This window comes from Lepisma saccharinum, chromosome 25 (assembly GCF_977018435.1).
Source record: "Lepisma saccharinum chromosome 25, izLepSacc3.1, whole genome shotgun sequence".
NCBI lineage: Eukaryota > Metazoa > Arthropoda > Insecta > Zygentoma > Lepismatidae > Lepisma > Lepisma saccharinum.
The window spans coordinates 15,048,261-15,074,032 of NC_139253.1; positions in this window are offsets into that span (position 1 = coordinate 15,048,261).

Here is a 25,772-nt window from a genome sequence, read left to right on the forward strand (position 1 = left end):
ACTATCCTTTGCTAACTCAAAGTAAATTTCCGAAAGCTGAATGAACAATATTTCTGCATGAAACGATTACAAAACCGTGACCATGCAAGTGCGTAGTCTTACCCTCACCGCGGGGTAAGACTGCGATCAAGTTCGGGTAAGAATGCGCACTTTCTACACAGAGTCACATTTGTATAAAAAGAAACACAAATCTCCTTAAAAAGTTCTTCTATCATATGGGATACATTTCTCTTGGCTTCTCACAGTAGGCACAGTGAATCCCGTCCTGCACTTGGGTTAGGAATCGCTAACACAAATCACAAATAAAGGTTCCTGTTTCATACGAGGTGCAATTTTCATGCCACCACTCGTCACATGTGGAACACTGGATCCAATCCTCTACTGGAAGATCGCTGTACTTCTCATTACAACCTGGGCAATTGTACTCTTTCTTCTGGCGTTTTCTGCTTGCTACATCTTCAACAACGATGTTCCGTTTCTATTTCCCCTGAACTTTCTTCTTACTCTTCTCAGCCAACGAGGCTTCCAAGTTGACTTTGAATGGAGATCCAGTTAACACCTGAGACTGCCTTCCCTTTCGTCGGCGGTGCTGAATATGCTCTGCACGTGGAAGTGGTGAATCTGGTTAACGGAAATGTGCCCGTATGATCCAGTATCGTTAACCTCACTTGTTGAAGACTGCTCACCTGGAGTTGGAGCTGATACATTTGTCACTGTAGAGTGAAGATGTCTGGAAAGCAGAATGAACGTGCGCAGTCGTGCCCCGTGCTGCATTACTGAACAAATCACGTGATGCTGCCCAGCCATTGCACAAAGCAATGGAAACTAATACACAGGTGGACTCGGCATTAACACAGCTTCTTCTATCCATCAACATCACAATATTGAATACATTCACAGTGACGTAGTACTCAAAACACGTAGTACCAAAATAAATAGCAAACACCCTCAAAATCTTTTCACTTACCTCTCTCAGCACAACGAATTTCAAACGTATCTTCACCACTGTCCACAGCTAGCTCCCATCTTGGACGAAGTAACGGTGGTGCAGTGGTACCAATTCTGTGTGATTTTCACCTCGAAAAATCGGTGCGCAGTCTTACCCGCCGCGCAGTCTTACCCCACCTTACTCTATATAAATATAGTATGTATGAAAGCAATAAAACGAAATCAATTTCTAGTAATTCCATTTTTAACAAATTCTAGAGCATTTTTTCTTTCTTACGAAATAATTGTCTACTCAACGAGATGAGACATTTTAAGTGTGAAGAAAATCCATAAAAACAAGAAAATATATTAAAATAAATTGAAATAATCAAAGTACGGAACTCATCCAAGAAGCTGCGGGGGTCTGGTCAGTAGGGCATCTGACAACCATGCGGGAGATCCGGATTCGATTCCCGGAATTGGTTGGAATTTTTCCGGCTTCTTCCTCGCATAAATATCCCCGATAATTCACATCTGGATTGGCTCACTGTTGTTACCAAGAAAATATTTTACAATAGTTAAGGTTATTGTCATTTGAATTCAGAAATTCAAACGTGCCGCGGGAGGCAGACTGGTGACTGTGTTATTCTTGTCTCGCCTAGTGTTTGTCTATACATTAGCCGCTTTCAACGAACCAAGAACTTTCTTTAGTTAATGCTCATTGTTCACATAAAAAAATACATGATCATTGAACATTGTTGCAGCCGAGATACAAAACATTTTTTTTTGCTCTTTAAAATCAGTTGCCCTTATATAGTATTTTCAAGAATTCGTGTTTATTTTCAAGGCATTCACTCTTAAAAACGCGTGTTTGGAATGCTGTGCTTTTCTCCGTGCTGCAAAGGAATAATAATTCAAATTATTATTATATTATTATTATTAGTAGTAGTAGTACTGTCGCAGGTCCTTTACAGTGATAAATTGGTCATTTTTATTTTTTCCACAGCATTTTTCATAATATTTCAAAAGCTCAAGGTGGGGTTTAAACCCCGTAACCCCCACTTGCGTACGCCACTGGCTTGCAGCAAACTTGCTGTACCTTGCTTGTAGCTTGTCAAAGCCAGTTGGATAAGACAAGATTGATATAAGCATGATGCAAGCCTGTGACAACCTTGGTGCAATGTTGACATGGTAGTTGGCTTGATTCAAGTCTGGTGCAAGCTTACAACTTGCCATTACATGCTTGCTGGAAACTTGTAGCAAGCGGACCGTAGTATCGGGGGTCTTAAGTAATTAATGTGTTTTCTCAGTGAATGATGTTAAGTCGGTCATTCTCGTACTGGTCTATTTGAAGCTTTTTCTGCATTTACATTTCACTTACCCCAAGGGTGCAAGAGTTGCATGCAGCATGAGCATGGAGTGCCAGAGGGAAAAAAACCTGGCGTAAGAAGAGCGCAAATTGTTATCCACTAAAAATATCGCATTCTCTTTGTAACAACTCGCCGCCACGCTACCGAACAAGCCATGAGTGAGCGATACGATATGCTGTTCGTGCAATGTGCATCGGACACCTCGGGCAATGCCTGCCAACAGAAGCGAATTCTCATTTGTCCATTTTTTTTTTCGATCAGTACTTTCTTGAGAATTTCGGCGTGTATTGTCAGTCAATCCGACTACCGCAGCGCTCTGTCTCTGTGAAAAAGTTGTAAGATCTACAGAAAGATCTTAATTCTACAGTAGAAGTAAGGCTTATTTACATACAAGCACGCATTGTCTATAGTACACATGGCAAGAACCTCAATACATAAGTCAATGCCATTCATAATATGCTCGTTGTTGATTGCATGTAGACTATATTGCTTAGATTTCAGATTATATTGCTCGATAGAGCGACCACAAACAAAAGAATCTTCGACAAAAGGTCTCCGCGCACCTTTCCCTTCCTCCGTTCAGCTCGGGCCATAAGAAAGCATGTTCCACTCTGCCCCTCCCCTCCTCGCGGGAGTACGGTGCACAGGAGTCGCGGGTCTGCGTAGGTTTTTTTTGCTTGTGGTCCCACTATACTATTGTGATTATCCTATTTTACTGCCATGCTAATCGAATGTATAGTCCGTTTAGGTTAGGTGTGACCATCGACGCCACCGCGCATGCGCCAACTGTACCTCGAAAAGTTTGGATAATCGTGGATGATGCGTTGAAAGTCATGGCGTGCCACACACACGGTGTAAAGATCGTGGATCCAACACTCAAAGCTGTCAGCCACCAACGTGGTGGCTTTAATTAGGTTAGTGTTCATCAATTGTTTTAGTGATACATTGCACTTCATTAGAAGAGCTTATATATGAATATCGGGTCGATTTCGAAAAATATCTCTTACGACGGATATTGATAGATATTATTGTGATGTATAATATAGCAATCGATGCCAATATAATCACAGCTTCGGTGGCGAAATGGTCACCGTAATTAGGGATTGAATCGAGAAGAAACGAAGTTACTACCTCGAAATACAGGGTGTCTGTAAAGTCACTTAACATTTCTGCATGAACAGGATTTATGGTACAAAATACAATATGGACTGAAACATATGTGACAGTAGGACACAAAATCAGTATAACTCAATGTGACCACCCCCTCAAGTCTAGGCACAACAATCCACCACAGCCCGAAACACATTCTCGAACATAGTTGGTGTAATCTCAGCAACTGCGACCGTAATGCGTTGTTTCAACTGGGCTATGATGTGGATCCTCACCCCGTACAACTTAGACTTGATAAACCCTCAAATGAAAAAGTCTAAGGGGGTCAGATCGAGGGGGGGGGGCGACTCCCCGTTGCGAGACACGACCAATCCATCTACCGGTTAAAACTTCGTTTAGGTGATCACGAACGATGATGGCAAGATGGGGTGGTGCCCCATCCTGTTGATGCATAGTAAGAATCTTGGTGTGCCCCAATCCACCGTGCTATGAGCCACAGTTGGTAGATGCTGGGATTATGGATACTGAGTCGCGTGGTCGATGCGGTGGGGCTACGTGTGATCGCGTCCTGTACATTTTCCACAATTTGTGGTGTTATGGCTGGCCTACCAGGACGTTCTTCATCCTCAACACTACCTATTCACTTGAAATTGTTGACCAGGTTCTTAACAGCCAGCCTGGTGGGACCTGGTTTTCTGAATTTCCGAGTGAAGTCCGTCCGCACCTGTTCATACGTCATTCCACGCAGACGAGCACAAACAACGGCTATTCTCTCTTCTATAGAGTACATTTTATCACATTACTTGGAAAAAAGAAAAGGTTTGTTATTAGTCCATTGAAATCTTAGGTGACTTTATAGACACACTGTATAAAATAAAAACATATACCGTATATGCCGGGGTATAAGACGCACTCATTTCCTTTAAAAATAGTCCTGAAAAACAATATGTGTGTCTTGTACGCCGTTATTCAGCTTTTCATTACCTTCAGTTCTGGAAATTTTCTCTGTTCTGAGTTAGACGATTTCCTTCTTCATTAATTTCCTTGGGGTGTGTGACGAAGAAGATTAAGATGTATTATTTCCTAGTTGGATACGATAAGTTATTTGTTGAAAGTAGACCTACATGTTACTTTATATAAGAAATACTGTAAAATAATTCAGGAATAAACTCTTTTTTCCTAAAAATGTGTACAAAAATGGGGTGCGTCTTATACGCCGGCAAATAGGCCAATACAACGTGTCACAGCATAAAGTTTCACATCGTATAGTGGTCATAAAAGGCAAATGTCACTGTACATTGCGCAGGTGAACTCAATTATAAGGCTTCCCCAAAACGTCATAAACTATTTATTCCCCATAGTTCAAAGAATTTACTGCATAATTCAGTAAGAAATTCTTTCAACCTAATTCTATGAAATTCCGTCAAACTGAAGTTTTACTGTACGAAACCTTAGTATCACATTGCGCCTCTAATTTACACATTACCTTGAGTAATGCTAAATTTTAAATAAATAGTAGGGTTTCTATAAATTAGTTATACCAAAGTAACCGTTAATTGTGAAGAAAGTGGATTTATAACAGAAATGTTTCTGTATACATCAATGAATACAGCATATCTTCAAGTTTTCTCTACAAGTGTTCACTTTGAAGCATGTCTGCATCGATGGTCGCAACTGCCTGCCTTATCCGGACCCGCAGCTCGTCGACGTAGCTGGGAAGAGGGGGAACAAACGCACGTCCTTTATTGTAACCCCAGATAGAGAAATCCTTGAGGTTAAATCGGGCGAACGAGGTAGCCACGGAATCGTTCCACCACGACCAATCCAAGTCGGAACTTCACGATTGAGGTAGGCGGTTACTTCTTTATGAAAATGCGGAGGTGCACCATGTTGTTGGAAAATGAAATCAGCACCCATATCTTCAAGCAATTGTGGCATTAGATAATTCTCAAGCATGTCCAGGTATGATATGCCTCTGACAGTGGGCTCAGCAAAAAGAGAAGGTAAGCAAACGCTCACGCCTCCAGTGGCGGCGTCTAAAACTAACAACTGGAAGCAAATGACGTGAGACAATACTAAAGATATGCTGTATTCATTGATGTATAAACCATTTCTGTTACACATACACTTTCTTCACAATTAACGGTTACTTTTGTATAACTAATTTATAGAAACCCTGTATATTGCTCCAAAAAATACCCTCACATTATAAATTGAATGAACCTCGTATATACGGTTTGAACCAAACTATAAAAAAACATAAACATGCCCCGTAAAGGAATTAACAGAGTTAGCAATACAATGAAATACATATATACAATGAACATCAAATGTTTAATATGCTGATTGCCCCTTTTTTAGCAATTTTTATCGTCAACAAAATTCGGAATTTAAGCATGTGAACAATTTGATAGTAATTGTGATTTGCGTACAGAAACATCAGAAATGTATGCAATCCACAATGAAGACAAACGTTTACACATCATGTAAATAATTTAATGCAATTTGTGATATTGTAATGACTGCAGAAATACTTCAGGTAACTATAACGTAGATATTAATATTCAATGTTGTCAAAATATAAATTGTTGACATATCAAGATGATAATATTTTCGTTAATAATGTTTGTGCGAACTTTGCACTTTTTTGTTCTTGCAGTGATTTCTACCTATATAGTCATCCCTTCATTAAAGGGAGCAAACGTCTTGATGAAAGTTAAGTCGGGGAATGAAAAACTACATTCCACTTTCTTACAAAGTCTGTATTGATGTATAAAAAACAGGGACATATTCGTTTCTAGTGTTGATCTGAACCTCTCCCCGAAAACAGCATTTCTGTGTAAATTCAGTGTAACTTTAGGCGTAATTATAACTAAATTTCATATTTCTGATGCAGAGATTTTCCTCACATTTACTTCAAATAAAGGAAAGCCAAATCTAATCAAACTTCACTTCTCTTTTTAAACTAAAACTTTCACTACACGCCATAGGCGGAGTTCTGGAGAGGCCGGGGGGGGGGGACCTGCCCCCCCAAATTAAAAAAAAATAACACATGACTAAGTTCAGTTACTACATTTTTGTTATTAAGCCATACCGCAAATCTTGACGTTTGGCATGATGGAATGTGTGGTAATTGCGCCGCAATAGCGGGTCTTAGACGATTTGATTGATGTGTACAGTTTGAAGAAAGAAAAAATTAAAATGACTTTATGTTGAGCCAACAGTTACTGCTGGTGCATTAAAAGAACTTTTCAATTTAATTTTTCTAAAATTTCTGAAGCTTACTATTGGACCGTAACTTTTTTAAAGTAATATGCGTATTGTATCAATAAAAATTTAATGAAATGCAAAATTCAATAATTGTACTGTTTTGCTGCTTTTAAAACTGACAACCAATATACTGATTAATATTTGTTTAGTTAAGCGAGGAAATTTAACATTTTCAAATCTTAAAGGCATAAAACTCAGTGTTTTTAAGTTGTTTTTTTTTTTTAATTTCCGGGGGAAGGCCCCCGAATTCCCTATAAACTAGGGGATATTCAATAACTCTCAGGTACATCATATGCTTCTCCCAGAGTCTGCCCCCCCCAAAGCAAAAGCTCAAACTCCGCTCATGCTACACGCACACTTGCGAACTGAGTGCACATATATTTACAAATAATGGATAGCATATTAAATACTATTGATCCAACCTTAGTATGAGCTTCTGCAATCTTACGAAAAATCCTATCCTACAATGTTAGTGTTCGTTCAGCGATACAAGAGTTTCATTACCTTCACCATGTCACTGACCCATCCAGGTGCATAAGAACGAATGCCCCCCTCGCCTTGTAACTCGGAACTTTCATCATCTTGTAAATGCTTCATTTTTTAAAGATTAGTTAGATCTGTAACATTGTTTATTAACGGTGAGAAATATTACAGGCAGCATTACCCTTGCCTATGTACATGCATATAAACATGAACGTGTAGTATGTTTCTCTCGTCAAACATAAAGGAGAGTAATCTTTTCTTCTGCAGTCACTTAACAAAAAGGATTACGTAATAAATCATGTACGCCTTGTTGCAAACAAAAATATAACGATATTTTGTCAAAACGATGGTACCTGAAATCACAGTTTTCACTACTTTTTTTCACGAACAATATCTTATACTTGTTGCACGATGTGGCCTTTGAAACTAAATATAAATCCTCACTTACCTTTTCAGCACGAACACAATGTCGGCACGATCAGCTAGCTGGTTACTAGAAGTGCGCATCAAATCTCCTGCTTATAGCCTTGAAGGACTGAACAGCACCAGCGAATCACAGACGTGCGGTGTTGCCTAGTTCAGAACCTGTTTCACCTCGCTACTAAATCTCCGTGTGAGATTTCGACATGGCATCGCTGCAGTGCGCTGCTATTGGCTATCGCCATATGCAGGAGATTTGACGCGCTCTCTATGGCTACATCCATAGCTTCAGCGGCAGGACGACACTATACCAAATCGTCTTTCCCACAGACAATGTCACAATGTGTTCTTCAACATCCACATTTTTTGTACAGAGCGTGAAAAGCCCCAGCAATTTGCAACTCAATTCCCACTAAACCAAAACCAAAATAATGCTTTGACCGATCAAATTAACGTATTTATACACTGCATTATTACTAATTGTCAGCTTCGTAACTAATTAAAGTTTCAAGTATGTAGAAATATTTCGTTCCAGCCTAAACAAGTTTGCACTATTTCTTTGCGGAAATATCCCTCCGCTAGACACGAGTTCTCAGCAAGGTATATGGAGTACGTATTTTAATGAGGGGCGCCTGTGTTGGATACATTTGCTATGTAATTTTACAATCTGAATTAAAATTTAGAAAAATACAAATCATTGATTTAGATACTAAAACATTGTTAAAGTGCACACTGTTAGTAATAATTAACTTTTATCTCAAGAAAGACAATAAATCAAAACTTTTCCATCTGATTACGTCATTACTTGGACAAGTGCAGCAACGCCATTTATTGAACACCTAAGTTACTATTTCAGTAAACATGAAAATGCATATAACTGTTAACTTCATATGTTCCTTACTCAAACAATAAAGATTTTCTATTGGACGCCTCGTTTTGACGCTACGGACCTCAAAACACGGACTTTTACCCTGAATCTATACGTAACCGCGCAAAAATGGTTCACAATTGGTAGTAATATGTACAAATAATCAGGTTGATATGTGCTTAGTGTGTCTTAAAAATTCGCATAGTAAAGTGAATGTGGTTCACGTAACTTTCTCAAGTATGCAAGTAAATCTCGGAAAATCTCGGACACTATTTCTGTGTCTCGCCTTTATTTTTCAGAAGTCTCTCTCAGACCTGGTATACCCATATACTCGATCCTAAAAACAAAAGAAAGATATCGGGCGAAAGCAGTTGACAACTCATACTTCGCCTCACGTGCCCTGAAATGGCCGACTGCTTACGCGTCGTTTTGTACCTTACCCTCACCACGACATAAATCCCACACACATTTCGACGCTCTGGCCTTCAGGCACGGATATCAGATTTCTGTTCTGATCTACCTACAGGGGAAAAGTGTGGTCAAATGCAAGCTTCGGGAGCTGGATTAATCACACCAGGAATCTCGTGGCAGAAAACATTATTGAAGTTTTTCGCCCCTTCAGAACTTCCACATTTATCTGCAGCTATATTTCAATGCGATAAGACTGTCATGGAAAGTTCAAGAAGTCCATGTTGGTTCATCTAAAACCATACGTGTAACCGCGTAATCGTATCAATCTATAGAATTGAACTTTCATTAGGCTTTCTCTAGAAGCTTCAAACTGACCTAGGTTCGTTCACTTGTTTTCACCAGGTGTCTACTGCTCTGAGGTATTTTAATTATGCATAGTCAAGTGTGTGCAGACTTCCTGATGTATTGAGGTTACAAGAGTTACAACAGGTAAACAGGCAGTGGCGTAGCATGGACATTTCGGGTGGGAACGGCAAGTCCGGAGGAAGGGTTGGCCTTTTCTTGCTTAATAATTTACTTATGGTATTAGTCGCCACAGGTATTGTTTATTTGCCTGAAGTCAGCTGGGTTTTCAATAAAACATCATCCATGCATGTTTTAGCTAGAAAATTAGATGCCTCACTATGCCACAAATGTTTTAAACTCTGGTGTTTTATACCTTTTTTATACCTTTCTGCATGACGAAAGGCATTAAAAACCTACCTGAATAACAAGCGCCTCTGCACAACAGTAGACGTCATTGTTGTGGATGATCCAACTACTGATTGATTTGGTTTATTTTACTTCACTTTTCTACCACTTTTGGTTAATTGCGAATATGAATATGAGTGATGATATTGATGAAGGGACACTGACAAAGAACACCCGTGTTCACGCCGGGATTCGAACCAGGGACCTTTGTCGTCTTGGCGCACTGTGCAAAGCAGAGTGGATGATCCAAATATCGTACACAGTGCCGATTAGTAATTCAGACCAGTGTTTATTACATCTTGAGAATGCTGATAAACATTTTAAAATAATTTTGTCCAGAGACCACCATTCGATGTTAAGTTTTCAAATGAATGCTAAACATTTCCATTGACACAATATTAAGTAGTTAGATAATAACGAAAAAAATACAATAAAAAAATTGATAGTTTTGCGGGTTAAGTGGTAGAGCAGCCACAGGCTGAATTTCTACCACGAGGACTTCACCAACTTACTTGACAAAAACTGTGTTGATCTTTTAGTTTTTAATGCACATCGCTGTTCGTGCGATAAATCATACAATGCAGTGGCCATTAAGAAGCAGTATATTTGAGATTGGTAAAGTTACGTCAGTCAATATTGCGTTTTGTAGCATCACATAGCACGAGTTGCATGAGCGCGAAGAGCGAAGAACCGGGTAGAAATTCTACCGCTGTCGTCTGCTTCAGAAGGCAGGAAGGGTCACATGAACCAATCACGGTAGACCTCTCTTCTCCGTACGCTGGCGTAAGAGAGAGCATTTACGCGCTTGCTGTAGAAATCGAAGCTTTCCCTCCAGAAAGGCAGCAAGGAATATAGAGTCCTGTACTCCGAACCTGCTCGGCGTCCGGCCAGGAAAGGCATTGAAAAAAGATGCTAGAACGGGTGTTGAGAGTGGAGCGTTGCAAGCGGATCGCGAAAAATAGCTATTATAATGCCATGAAGGTCAAACATGTATGAAATTAGTCACGTTTTACTTTATAATCACAGCATTTAAGCATTTTTGAAATTTTAAATCTGGGAAGGCCGGGCGTACGGGCGTACTATAACGCTACGCCACTGTAAACAGGTAGCAATCTGCTTGACGAGTCGGCTTATAGGAAGCTCCACTGGCGGGGATTAGAGGAGCAGACAGGCTGGCTAGGGACATACTTTGGAAATTGAGGAGAGACACTCAGGAGGAGGGTAGTGGGTCCCTTTGTTATAAGGCGACAGCTTAACCATTACGATACACGTAGGAGTTACACGATTTCTTTTGAGAAACTCTCTGAGTACCCTCTCTCTCTTTTTGTTACTTTCTTATTTCAAACTCATATTCTAGGGTTCGATTCCACGATAATACAAAACTCAGTGATTCTTACTCAATTTTAAACAGCAGATGCAGTCTCTATTAGCGTGTCTGTGCATAAAGTGAGCTAAAAATATAAAATATAATGCTTGGACATTTTCAAAAGTGATTCTTGTGTCTTTAAGTGGACGAACGGTAGATATAGATTTAATTAAGAACTGTAGCTAAAACCATGGCAATGGCATTTTAAGGGAAGGCTCCACAACTGATTCCAAGTTAAAAGCAGTTTACCAAAAGTCCGACAGATGGATTTGATATATGAGTACATACCTTTTTGACATACTTAGAATGTAGCAAAAATAATTAGATCTTATAGTTGTTAGAAGGAAGGTGTAACAAAATGAAATTTTAGACTTCTGAAACGAAACAATAGAAACAATATAATTATTTTTTTCTAAATAAACACTTAAATGTTAATTCCCGTCCCCAGTATTCAAGGATGGTACATGAATAAAAACCTTGTGCTCTTAGGTTACTACAACAGCTGTCTTAACTAGCCCGTAAGCGTATTTACAAACCCTAAAGTACTGCAGAACCAGTGATGTGCGTCTACGCGTAAATAACGATAGTCTACATTCTACATCTAGACTATTATATACACGTAGATTACGTATTCTACGTAAACAACATGGTGAAAGGTGATAACTTAGCAAAGGGCGCCGTGAAATTAAAAGAAAATTATACTGCGTATCAGTTGCTGATGTGTGAGGAGAACTTTTCATACTCTTTCTTTCAAATTCGAACAATTTCTCACCTAGGAAAAACCTAATATAGGATATATTCTAGTGTTTTATGGGGAAAAGACCACTCTTGCCTCACGACTGCCATCTGTTGTTGTTTTATGCAATCTATTTATCTTCTCCCATAATTGATAATAGAAGAGAAGAGAAATTTTGTTGTAAATAGGATTATTTTCATTTCGTTAGGAACAAGTATAGTTGAAAATGTTACTTTCCTTTCATGAAACCCTTGAAAATTAATATTAATGAACTTTAGATTGTCTACGTAGTCTATGTAAACTACAACCCAATGTAATCTACGCGTAGATTACGTGTAGACAACGCATCTAGACGTGAACTTATAATCTACGGCACATCACTGTGTAGAACCAGAGGTATATAACGCTTTCTTATTGGCTCTACGCACCGGAAGTGTTTAGTGTTTACGTTCCTTGTCCGTCATTCCTTGTTTGACTGTATACAGAATAAGTATGGAATGATCAGACTCGTGATTATTTAGGAATAAAATTTGTAATCAAATTGTCGAAATTATGCTAAGAAATATATATTTGAATGAAAAAAAAGTTGTTTTTTTTAATCGTTTTCAAGTGATAAAAATCAATATGAGGCCATCGAAAATAATAATGTTTATATCTCTGAAAGCGTTTGTAACATAATTATATGAAGTGATTATTGCATTAAAGGAGAAATTTCATATCTTGGAATATACTAAATAATTCCATTTCTGTATAATCAACCATGGACGTGACATAGTAAATATACAATAAATGAGACTGTGCATAAGTAGTTACAATGTTTGCACTGATGTGACTTTAAGTAAGAAATACATTCATTTCAAGAAGAGTTATGATTTCCTCTTTTTCAAAGCATTAACTTAAAAAATGTGCTAAAATATTAACCTCAGTTTGAAGGGGTTTCTTATCTTGTTGGGATGGATCTCTGAAATGTACACTGTCAGTTTCAACCCTGCCATCTAGCGTTGCCTTGAAGGAACACTGCATTAACTTGCGGAATGACAGCCAATCAGACGCCACATATCGCTGGAGGTTCTGCACCACTATAAGGTTCCTAATACGCAGTCCGTTATTGTGAGAGCAAGGATGTTATTAAAACCTAGTGGATATAGAAGAGATATACAGGGAACAGGGTGTTCCTAAAGTCTCGTTACCATTACAATCAAACATAACTCTGAAACCACGTGACAGAAAATGGCGGTTTTGTGAAAAATGCTCTTCTACTGTTCAAAAATTATTTTTTTCTTTCACGTCAATGTACCTCAGCGTGTGCCCCTGTGGTTGCTCTCAGGATGTCAAGGCGATATTACACTTCTAGCTGCACACGCTGCGGCATATCAACATCAACTCTTTGCACAGCTGCAATGATTCTTCTGCGAAGTGTATCAAGATCTGGAACTGGGGTTTGGTATAAACTAGTGTTGGGCGATTTATCATCCAGGCGATATCAACTAGACGATATACCGTCACGATATTTTGGCAATATATATCGTCACGATATTTCGGCGATATATATCATGCTGGCGATATATAGTCACGATATTTGGCGATATATATCGTGTAGGAGATATATCGTCATGATATTTGGTGATATATCTCGTGTCGGCGATATATAGTCACGATATTTGGCGATATATATCGTGTTGGAGATATATCGTCATGATTGTTGGTGATATATATAGTGCTGGAGATATATCGTCACGATATTTGGCGATATATATCGGTCGGAGATATATCGTCACGATATTTGGCGATATATATATCGTGGATATCACAATCGGAAAAATATCGTATCGTCTGTGACGATATTTTCTTGACGATTTATCACGATATCATATTTCCGATATCGTGCATTCCTAGTTTACACAATCCTTGACGTACCTTCAAAGTAAAAAATCCAAGGGGGTAATATGAGACCGGGGAACAGGTTATTTGTCCATCACGGCCGATCCATCTACCAGGGAAATGTCTATCCAGAATATGGAGGGAGGGAGGGGGTGTCGTCGTTCTCCAATCTGCAGAACAAAATTATGACCTAATGACAACAAATGAACACAAATGAGAACAACACAAAAAACAAAGTAGAACATTTTGCGAGAAAGAACGTCCTGGTCATGTGGTTTCGGAGTTATGTTTCATTGTAATGGTAAATGGACTTTAGGGGTACCCTGTATATGCTATGGTTTAAGTAAACTACCTTGTCTTACCTGTTGATGTTTTCTCGCAGAATGAGTCCCTCTAGAATGTAGTACAAGTCAAATAACTCGACCGCTGTAGTCAATCTAATGGTAAAATAGTTAGTCAGTCATTATCCATCTTTACATTACAGATATCGGCAAGATCTCACCTAACTTAAACGAACACTCGTGATTACAGCTTTCGAAAACCAATCCTACAATGCTCACAAGAATCACGACCCTAGATCATCAATATATTACCAATTTCCACATAAATATTGACCGAAGCTCACTCCGGACTGAAATCTTGTAACACGCAGGAAAAGAAGAGGAAAAACCATTTAGCGAAATTGCCAAGTTAATGAAACACGCTGGGTTCGAGCTTATCAATTTTCTCATGCAGGTCCGTCCGCCAGCAAGTCATTATGGCCACGGGTTCAAAATTTATGAAGCGCGTGGCGTGAGGCCATAAAAATTGGAATGGGAGCATAGAGGCTGTAAAATTTCGAAGGCAACAGACGAAATAACGTGTTAATTGCTTTAAATGATGGATCGATTATACAGGCAACTACCAAGCCAGCGTTACTAGCACCTATGTGGGTATAAACGTTACACTCTTTGTCGCACAACTTATCTGCCGTGTTGTCTCCGGAGCTTTGAAACGTTTAGTTTATTATTAACTGAACTATATTAGGTTAGTTAACCGAAATATTCATTATCTTATTGTCTTAATCATGCTAGCTGTCATTCTTGATTGACTTGGTTTATTTTGATTCACTTTTCTGCCACTTTTGGCTAATCGCGAAGATGAGCATATGATTGATGAAGGGAAAGTCACGAAGAACAATGCTCAGGTGAGATCGAACGCCGGAAGCGTATTTATAAACCAGTACTGTAGAACCAGAGGTATATAACGCTTTCTTATTGGCTCTACGCACCGGAAGTGTTTAGTGTTTACGTTCCTTGTCCGTCATTCCTTGTTTGACTGTACACAGGATAAGTATGGAAAGATCAGACTCGTGATTATTTAGGAATAAAATTTGTAATCAAATTGTCGAAATTATGCTAAGAAATATACAGGGTGTTGCAAAATACCTGTTACAACGCTTGGGAGGTGGTTCGACAAGTAAAAACGAGGAAAAAATGTCATGTGAAAAAATGTCGAAATCGGCACCGTTTGCGAGTGACAGGCGTGCGAAAATCGCCTCACACCATGCGTAAAGTACAATAACTCAAGAAGGAAGAAAGATATCAATGTCGGAATAAAAGAATACAAACAAAATCGTGCCTGACGAATACAATGGTGCAGCAATTGAGGCCCAGTGTAAATTGCGCAAGGTGACTCTCAAAGAAAGTGGGGAATCCCGATGGAAAATATAGGAAATTTACTACTATTTTCTACATAATGTTGAGATCGGAATGTAGGCAGTAAAAAATGACGACGTATGTCCACATGTCCCACTACTGCTGGGACACCGTCCCACACTCGGGAAATAGGAAATTCACTCGAAAATGACGCTATGCCGTCAAATTACGCTCAGATTGATTTCAGCTAATTGGTACAGAAAGCTCCACTAGAGGCGCTGTGAGTGTAGGTCACCTGTTACGTATTAGTGTTGGTGGATACTACGTAGAGACTGTAGTCGACCGTTGTTTTTCCTGTCTTGTTCTGCGTCTCGCAGCGTGGAGTTTAGTCTGGCGTGTGTGTATGGTTGAATTGCGCTAAGGAATACTGTACGTAGAGTACGTATTCCCGTGTTCTTTCTCGGTTTGCAACAACTGCGTGGACACCTGTGTGACATTACGTGGGTGCTAATCACGGTAGTTGTGATCCGTCACTCGGAGGGAAAGTGCCCCTGTTTCTGGGCAGTTCTCGAACAAGACAATGGTGGAGTACTCTACCCACGAGCTTGCTGATATGCATCTCGTTTATGGAGAGGCAAACCGAAACAGCCGTGAAGCACGTCGTTTGTATCACGAACGTTTTCCCAATAGGCGATTACCAGCACATGCACTCTTTCAAAGACTTGATGCTCGACTGCGTGAAACTGGATCTCTACTACCCCGTAGGTGGGATTGTGGAAGACCCCGCACTGTGCGCACTGTGCAATTTGAAGAGGACGTGTTGGACGCGATACGAGACCGTCCTGACACCAGCACACGTGTCATTGCTCGTACTCAACAAACCCACCATAGCAATGTGTTCCGCGTTCTTCGAGAGGAGGGATTGCACCCATACAAATTGCATAAGGTGCACCACATACTGCCCACGGACTTTCCCCTACGCATGGATTTCTGCCAATGGTACGTGCAACAAACTCTTTCCATTCCAGAGTTCCCAACAATAGTTTTGTGGACCGATGAGGCAATGTTCACCAGGGACGGCATGTTCAATAGCCACAACAGCCACGTCTGGGATATGGGCAATCCGCATGCAATCATTGTGCGCCATCATCAACATAGGTTCGCCGTGAATGTGTGGTGTGGCGTAGTAGGTGACCACTTGATAGGCCCGTACATTTTGCCATCTACTTTGTGTGGTGGGAATTATCGGGTGTTTCTACATGACGTATTACCTGAACTTTTGGAAAACGTGCCACTGGCAGGTAGACAACGTATCTGGTTTCAACACGACGGCGCCCCCGCACATTTCGACCGGGGAGCCAGAGCCTTACTCAACGATATTTTCGGCGATCGTTGGATTGGCAGGGGTGGACCTTTACCGTGGCCACCTCGTTCCCCCGACCTCACACCACTGGATTTCTTTGTGTGGGGAGAAATGAAAAGGCTCGTGTATGAAACCCCTGTGGAAAGTGCTGAGGATCTCGTTGCTCGTGTTAGTGCCGCTGCTGGGACAATTGGTGACATGCCAGAGGTATTTGCACGTACCAGACAATCAGTGCTTCGCCGATGCCATCTTTGTCTTGAAGTCAATGGCGGACATTTTCAACAACGTCTCTGAGTATACCGGTGTTTGTGTGAGCCCCTATCAGCACCACATAGTGTCCTTTAGTGAAAGGTACGAGTGAAGATGCTGGATATCGCTGTACTTCATACCGTCGATCTACATGTGCGGAGGTTGTGCGCTTCTCAGTGGAATCCCTTCCAGATGTGCTGTGCCTGGAAATGTTACATGCCATTGTGTGCGTTTTCTCGCCATTCTCCGTCTTCATTCCTTCGAGGATTACCCACTTTCTTTGGGGAGCTCTCTTGTAGTATATGTACAGCCTAACGACATGTGGCCATTGTTTAACTTTTGTTTTTCGTACTGCAAAGTAGTGTGTCAACATTAAGGGATTGAAAACTTTTTTTTATGATTTTCCAGTATTTTTTTCCATTTGGGATGGTGTCCCAGCAGTAGTGAGACATGCGACAAATTGGTTTCTTTTCTTCGAACCGCAATGTGAACCGTGTACAACAGGAGATTTGCAGTTATTTTCCTATTTCCCGGGTGTGGGACGGTGTCCCAGCAGTAGTGGGACATGTGGACATACGTCGCCATTTTTTACTGGCTACATTCCGATCTCAACATTATGTAGAAGATAGTAGTAAATTTCTTGTATTTTCCATCAGGGGATTCCCCACTTTCTTTGAGAGTCCCCTTGCGCAATTTACACTGGGCCTCAATTGATGCACCATTGTATTCACCAGGTACGATTTTGTTTGTATTATTTTATTCCGACATTGATATATTTCTTCCTTCTTGAGTTATTGTACTTTACACATGGTGTGAGGCGATTTTCGCACGCCTGTCACTCGAAAACGGTGCCGATTTCGACATTTTTTCACATGACATTTTTTCCTTGTTTTTACTTGTAGAATCACCTCCCAAGCGTTGTAACAGGTATTTTGCAACACCCTGTATATTTGAATGAAAAAAACTTAATTTTTTTTAATCGTTTTCAAGTGATAAAAATATGAGGCCATCGAAAATAATAATGTTTATATCTCTGAAAGCGCTTGTAACATAATTATATGAAGTTATTATTGCATTAAAGGAGAAATTTCATATCTTGGAATATACTAAATAATTCCATTTCTGTATAATCAACCATGGACGTGACATAGTAAATATACAATAAATGAAACTGTTCATAAGTAGTTACAATGTTTGCACTGATGTGACTTTAAGTAAGAAATCCATTCACTTCAAGAAGAGTTCTGATATCATCTTTTTCAAAGCACTAACTTAAAAAATGTGCTAAAATATTAACCTTAGTTTGAAGGGGTTTCTTATCTTGTTGGGATGGATCTCTGAAATCTACACGTCAGTTTCAACCCTGCCATCTAGCGTTACCTTGAAGGAACACTGCATTAACTTCCGGAATGACAGCCAATCAGAAGCCACATATCGCTGGAGGTTCTGCATCACTATAAGGTTTGTAAATACGCCAGAGGTATATAACGCTTTCTTATTGGCTGTACGCACCGGAAGTGTTTAGTGTTTACGTTCCTTGTCCGTCATTCCTTGTTTGACTGTATACAGGATAAGTATGGAAAGATCAGACTCGTGATTATTTAGGAATAAAATTTGTAATCAAATTGTCGAAATTATGCTAAGAAATATACAGTATATTTGAATGAAAAAAAACCTGTTATTTTTTTTATTTTTTTTGTAATCGTTTTAGTGATAAAAATCAATGAGGCCATCGAAAATAATAATGTTGATATCTCTGAAAGTGCTTGCATAGATGTGACTTTAAATAAGAAATCCATTCACTTCAAGAAGAGTTATGATTTCCTCTTTTTCAAAGCATTAATTTAAAAAATGTGCTAGAATATTAACCTCAGCTTGACGGAGTTCCTTATCTTGTTGGGATGGATCTCTGAAATCTACACTATCAGTTTCAACCCTGCCATCTAGCGTTATCTTGAAGGAACACTGCATTAACATCCGGAATGGCAGCCAATCAGAAGCTACATATCTCTGCAGGTTCTGCACCACTATAAGGTTTTTAAATGCTCAACCGGAATCCCTGGCGTCGTAGCAGGCATTACTAACCACTTCGCAGGCTGGGAGTGTTCTTATAGCAAGACAAGTGGTCGTAGATTCGAATTCTAAGGTTCTGGGTGTGAGTTCCGAGCAGCACGGGATGTTGTATTGTGTTTGATTCATTTGTGTCTCATCATCCGGTCGATTCGGCCAGAGCATGGGTGTTCTTTGTGAGAGACCCTTCATCAATTTCATCTAAGCGTCACTCATCATCGTTGCGATCAGCCAAAACTTGCAGAAGAGCGACTTAAATAACAAAACATCGAAAATATTGATCTCATCATCATTCATACTCATTGCCGCGACCAGTGACTCGCAAGGAAAGATGACAAAATGTAGGATTGGTTGTTAGGTAAAAGAAGCATACCACCTTATGAAATGGAAATCTTGTATTTTCTGGTCGCGATTAACTTAATCGAGTTGATGTTTTAAGTCCACTCTGTGCACAGAAAGGCTAATCTGGACTGGACCTACAGTTTAAAGTGGGATCCGAACCACTATGTGCCTCCACCGGGTATCGAACAAGGGACCCCTTGATTACAAGGAGACGACGCTACCACTGCGCCATCGAGGAGGCCCGTAAACTCATCTACATTTTGAATTTGAATCTGAATTGAAAATTTTAGGTTCGTCAGCACTTATGCTATTTTGCACCGGTCACTTTATACAGGGTCCAGCCCCATACCATAACAAATAACATAGCTGTAACGTTGGAAGACTAAAATTTTCTGACTTACAAGGGAGGTTATCTAAGTGTCCCCCTCCTATTTCCATGAAACTTGGCAGGTGTATAGAGGGGCCCAAAGGAAGAAATACGTGTTTTTTTTTTTGTTTCGGCTAAAAAACGGTTCTAGGGGGCAAACCCCTCCCCCCCGCTTTAATGTCAAGATGAGGAGAAATTGAAGTAGGGGTCTGACCCCGAAACCACGTAAATATGGCATAGGAAGAAACAGGGGGCATAGGGTCCCTCTATACATATGCCAAATTTCATGGAAATCGGAGGGGGACACAGGGGTCAGATACCCACGTCAATTTGTCCTCATCTTGATTTTAGGCCGGTTTTGCCCCCTAAAACAGTTTTTTAGCCGAAGCAAAAAAACACGTATGTCTTCCTTTGTGCCCCATGCACCTGCCAAGATTCATGAAAATCTGAGTGGGGGGACAGGGGTCAAATGCCCACTTCAATTTGTCCTCATTTTGACATTTGAGAGGGGTTTGCCCCCTAAAACAGTTTTTTAGCTGAAACAAAAAACACGTATTTCTTCCTTTGGGCTCCTCTATACACCTGCCAAGTTTCAAGGAAATCGGAGGGGGACACTTAGATAACCTCCCTTGTTAGTTTAACAGAACTAAAATAAACATAACTGTAATGTCGTGTCGAAACTAAAATATTAAAATATTCTGACTTCGGTTAAAAGCTGAGGCTGTAAAGAGGCACTCAGCACACATAAGGACAAGACACAGAATTATACGGGCCATAGGGCCAGTCGCCAGAGCCTCCTCGTTCGTCTGCAAAATGCAGTCCTGGGTGTACTACGTGGAAGTGAGGTTGACAGTTGAGTGAATTACGTGGATGATCACCACTTACACCCCAAACGTACCTATATATTTTAGGCATTAGTTGTATGAGATGGTAACGCTGACGCCTTGTAACGAAGCGGTCCAGGTTCGCATTCCGGTGGTGACACATTACACAGCGGTTAGGGCTCGACTTTTAACTGTACGACCAGTTCAGATTAGACTACATGTGGGTGAAGTAGACTTGAAATTAACCTTCATTTTGACGATTGTACGGACAAAGGATCGACAGAACTTTATTTGCATGTGCGTATGGTACACGCTGTTACTTATGATCAGTGATGTGCGTTTACGCGTAAACAACGATAGTCTACATTCTACACGTAGATTATGTAATCTATGTAAACAACATGGAGAAAAGTAATAACTTAGCAAAGGGTGCCGTGGAATTAAGAGAATTATACTGCGTATTAGTTGCTGATGTATGAAGAGAACTTTTCATACTCTTTCTTCCAAATTCGAACAATTTTTCACCTAGGAAGAAACCTAATATAAGAAATATTCTAGTGTTTTATGGGGAAAAGACCAGTCTTGCCTCACGACTGCCATCTGTTGTTGTTTTTTGCATACTATTTATCTTCTTCCATAGTTGATAATAGAAGAGAAGAGGTATTTTGTTGTAAATAGTATTCTTTTCATTTCGTTAGGAACCAATATACTTGAAAATGTCACTTTCCCTTCATGAAACCCTAGAAAATTAATTTTAATGCACTTATGCACTTTAGATTGTCTACGTAGTCTATGTAAACTACAACCCAATGTAATCTACGCGTAGATTACGTGTAGACAACGCATGTAGACGTAAACTTATAGTCTACTGCACATCACTGCTTATGATCGTATATTAATTTATCAAATTTTTATTAATTTCTTGTTGGCGCTTTATTTACACCTTAACTGTGGCGGAGTACAGTGCACTACAACGGCAGGTACTCTTGGTTTGAGTCTCGGCTTGGTCGTGGATGTTCTTTGTGAATGTCCATTCATCAATTTCATCATATCATCAATCTAACTCATCCTGATCTTTTCTCGGTTAGCCAAAAGTGGCAGAAAAGCGAAATAAATAAACCAAATCAATCAATCAGTCAAACTCCCACATTAAGTTAATCGCGTTTGGCCTCACCGATGGCGCAGTGGTAGCGTCGCTGTAATCAAGGGGTCCCTGGTTCGATACCCGGTGGAGGCACATAGTGGTTCGGATCCCACTTTAAACTCTAGGTCCAGTCCCGCTTAGCCTTACAGTGCATAAAGTGGACTTAAAAACACCAACTCAATCAATGTATACTCTGTCCCAGCTAACTGTGGAGCAGGCGAACCAAAACACGTCTCTGCGCAAGTAGTGACGCGAGACGGCTCCACCAATGAACACGCGAGAGGGAACGGGATTTCGTGGAGGGGGGAAAGCGACTGCAGCGTGTACTCCTTCGCTCCGGCGACTCGATTTCCTTCGCTTCTCTGCCGCCATGCGCGGCCTTGCTCCACAGCTTCGACAGGGTATAGATGAGTTTACATCATAGCTACAGAACCCAAATACGGGGTTGTAGAAAATCAAACTGCAAAGGTCAACTCGCATGATCCATCAAGGAAGTAACTTTGCAGTGCATGTCCATGCCTAGGGGTCAAATATTGCTGGTAAAAGAAGACCAGTTGTTTCTACGTGGAATACAACTGGCACCAAGGCAAGGGGCCATAAGTTGCTGCTATGTTACCGCACCGCATCCAGACATACCTCATGCTTCCAGACAGAGGTCAAGCGACATCTTGGCATTGCATTAACGTCTAGTTATCCTTGGGCGTCCTTGCCATGAGACAAGACCTGCAAATTGCGTGGGACGATGGGAACCTTATGCCTCGTCGCTCAACTTATACAACCGGAATCTTGCGTTGGGGGGAAGGACGACCGCGGGGGGGGGGGGGGGACGTTCCTCTTGCACGGTTACAAGAAACGAATTCCACGTGCGCACCCAAGCATGCCCTTTTTCACAGACAACCTTTGCACCGTTAGCCCATGCAACGGGTCATGCTCCTGCATATAAGCTTTGCTTATGAAATACCTTTTTTTTGTATCAATTCTTTTAAAGCACAAAGGTTGGGGTTTTCAATATCTTATGTATAAAAGGGATTATTGATATTGGAAAACCTTTCGTATTCTTTTCATATTTCCGCATGGCTGCCTTTTCCGACAGTTTCTTACAACCAGCCTTCGTGGTCTATCGGGTAGGGTTTGATTTAGATTTAGTCATCACCCAATTTTTTAGGTGTGCTAAAGTTTGTTGTGATTGATTCGTTTGGTTTATTTTACTTCGCATTTTTATCACCTTTGGCTAATCGCGAAGATGAGGATGAGTGATGATATGATGAAACTGAAGAAGGGACACTCACAAAGAACACACATGCCCGCGCCAGGATTAGAACCAGGGGACCCTTGGTGTCGTAGCGCGCTGTGCTAACCACTGTGCCATGGAGGTCGGCTACTAAGGTTTGTTTCAATACACACACACACACGCACAAAGTGATGAAGGAAAATTCCTACGTCTGGTTGTTGCATCCCCCCTCTGGATGTTACCTTTTAGCATTTAAAGGGGTTGCCCCAATTCTTCAAGAGTATCTACTGGGATTCCCCGTATACCACACTTCACATACATATACATATATCATTGTGATTAAAATTGACTCTTATTGGCCACTATGCTCTAAGACATGTTGACGTTACTCTGGTAACAAATTAAAATTTAGTACTTGGGTACTATAAAACTTGAATAAATTATATATATATTCGCATGAATGTTGAATTTATTCAAGTTTTATAGTTTTCAAGAAGTACCATTTGTTATACACGTGGAAAATTATATCTGATAGCCAGAAGAGTAAATGTTTGTTTGCTTGAATTGTTGTTTTAAGTCCATTTTATGCACACATAGGCTAATCGAGACTGGACCTACAGTTTAAAGTGGGATCCGAATCACTGTGCCACGAATATCGGAAAGGTAAAGGAGACAAAGAAACAGCAAGGAAGTTAGGGAGAACAGGTAGAGAGAGAGAGAGAGGAGGAGAAAGAAAGAAGCAAATACAGAAAAACAGAAATAAAGGGAGAAACACGTGCAGAGAGAGGGAAAAAGATGGTGTCTGAAAGGTAAAGGAGGCAAAGAAACAGCAAGGAAGTTAAAGAGAACAGGTAGAGAGAGAGAGAGGAGGAGAAAAAAAGAAGAAAATAGAGAAAAACAGAAATAAAGGGAGAAACACGTGCAGAGAGCGGGAGAAAGATGGTGTCTGAAAGGAAAAGGAGACAAAGAAACAGCAAGGAAGTTAGGGAGAACAGGTAGAGAGACAGAGGAGGAGAAAGAAAGAAGCAAATAGAGAAAAACAGAAATGAAGGGAGAAACACGTGCAGAGAGCGGGAGAAAGATGGTGTCTGAAAGGAAAAGGAGACAAAGAAACAGCAAGGAAGTTAGGGAGAACAGGTAGAGAGAGAGAGAGAAGGAGAAAGAAAGAAGCAAATAGAGAAAAACAGAAATAAAGGGAGAAACACGCGCAGAGAGAGGGAGAAAGATGGTGTCTGAAAGGTAAAGGAGGTAAAGGTAAAGTGTTCCCCTGTGCATAGCACCACGCCATGAAGGCGTATAGGGGGTATGGGAGTAACGCCCCACACTTTCTTGATCCGGTCGTGAGTGGGGGTGATGTGATCAGCATCACGCCCCTGACCGCCTTTACCCCCCAGGGTTTCCCCCAGGTACCCATGTTATTCGACGCTGGGTGGGCGCCGGGGCCGCTTCCACCGTTAGAAAATTTCCCGGATTTGAACCGGCCGGGGATCGAACCCGGGACCTTGAGCATGGTAGTCAGACGCGTTACCGACTGAGCCACCGCGGCCACTAAAGGTAAAGGAGACAAAACTGAAAACCACGAAAGAGAAGCAGACACGCAGGGAGAGGATAGACAGAAACAAGGATACAGAAACGGAAGAACAAGATAGAAAAAGGAGAGAAGGACAGAGATAATGAAGTCGAAAAGAAAGAAACTAAATCTACAAGCTAATTTATGCATATCGCAGTATATTTAAATTCCAATTACATTCGGAAACCACAGGGAAGCACCTATTCCCCTTATATACTTAGATTCTCACAATTATGGTTCATACTGCGTAACCAGAGAAGCAACCACAATTAAATTGTTCAGCAATGTTTTTCGAATCTAATAATAATGGTAGCAATTTGCGTGTGGCAATTATTGGAAATTCATATTTTAGCGCAAGAAGGGAGGAAACTAGTGCAATTCAATGATGTGGAAGTGGTTAAGGGAACCAACATTGTTGCCCTAGCTCGGTCAAATACCGCTGTGCACTTCCTTTCGTTGTTTAATGGTTATCGTAACAGGTGGGTGACTGAGATGGAAGTATTGGACAGGTTCTCAAGAGGTATGAACTCGTAACCTCTCTACATTCTAGACGTCAGAGCAGTGTATTCGGGAGGTCGTGGGTTCAAACCGTCACCGACCATCTTGACTAAGGGAGAGAGAACGGGGGGGAGAGGGAGAGATGCTCCCGCCACAATAGAGAGAGAGAGGAAGAGAGAGAGAGAGAGATAGGTCTCTTCTCTTTCTATTCTTCCTTCTCCTACGCCGCCCTCCTCTCTCTCTCTCTCTCTCAAAGTAGAGAAAGAATGAAAGGGAAGAAGAAAAAGAGATAGTCCCCTCACCCCCCGCTTCAGAGAGAAGAAAGGGGGAGAAAGGAAAGAAAAGGAGGGAGAAGAGCAAATGATCTCCACCCCCCCCCCCCCGGCCGGCGTAAGGGGAGGGCGAACCTCTCTCCCCTTTCCTTTCATTCCCTCCTTCCCAGATCCCTTTCTCTTTCTTCTTCCATAATTTCCCTTCTCTCTCTCTCTCTCTTTCTCGGGAAAGAAGAAAGAAGGAATAGGGAAGAGAGAGAGAGAGAGGAGGAAAAGGAGGAAGAAGACACAGAGAGAGAAAGAAGATAGGAAAGGGGAGAGAGAAGTAGAGAGAGGGAGGGGTTTGTGAAAGAAAAGGAGGAAAGGAAAGACATGGAGAAAAGAGAAAAAGAGAAGAAGAGAAAACGGGTTTCCCGCCTGCCCCCCCCCCCCCGAAAGTGGGGCTAAGGTTTTCCCGTCTTTAACTTAGCCACTCCATGCTAAGGATGCTTTCCATTGCATGGGCCTTTCTTGTTATTCTGTGGTCACTCTTAGAAATGACACGAGGGCGAGAGAGACAGTGGCGAACACTGTGTTTCAGAAAGAGGGGGGGGGGGGAAGAAGTCAAAGCTGG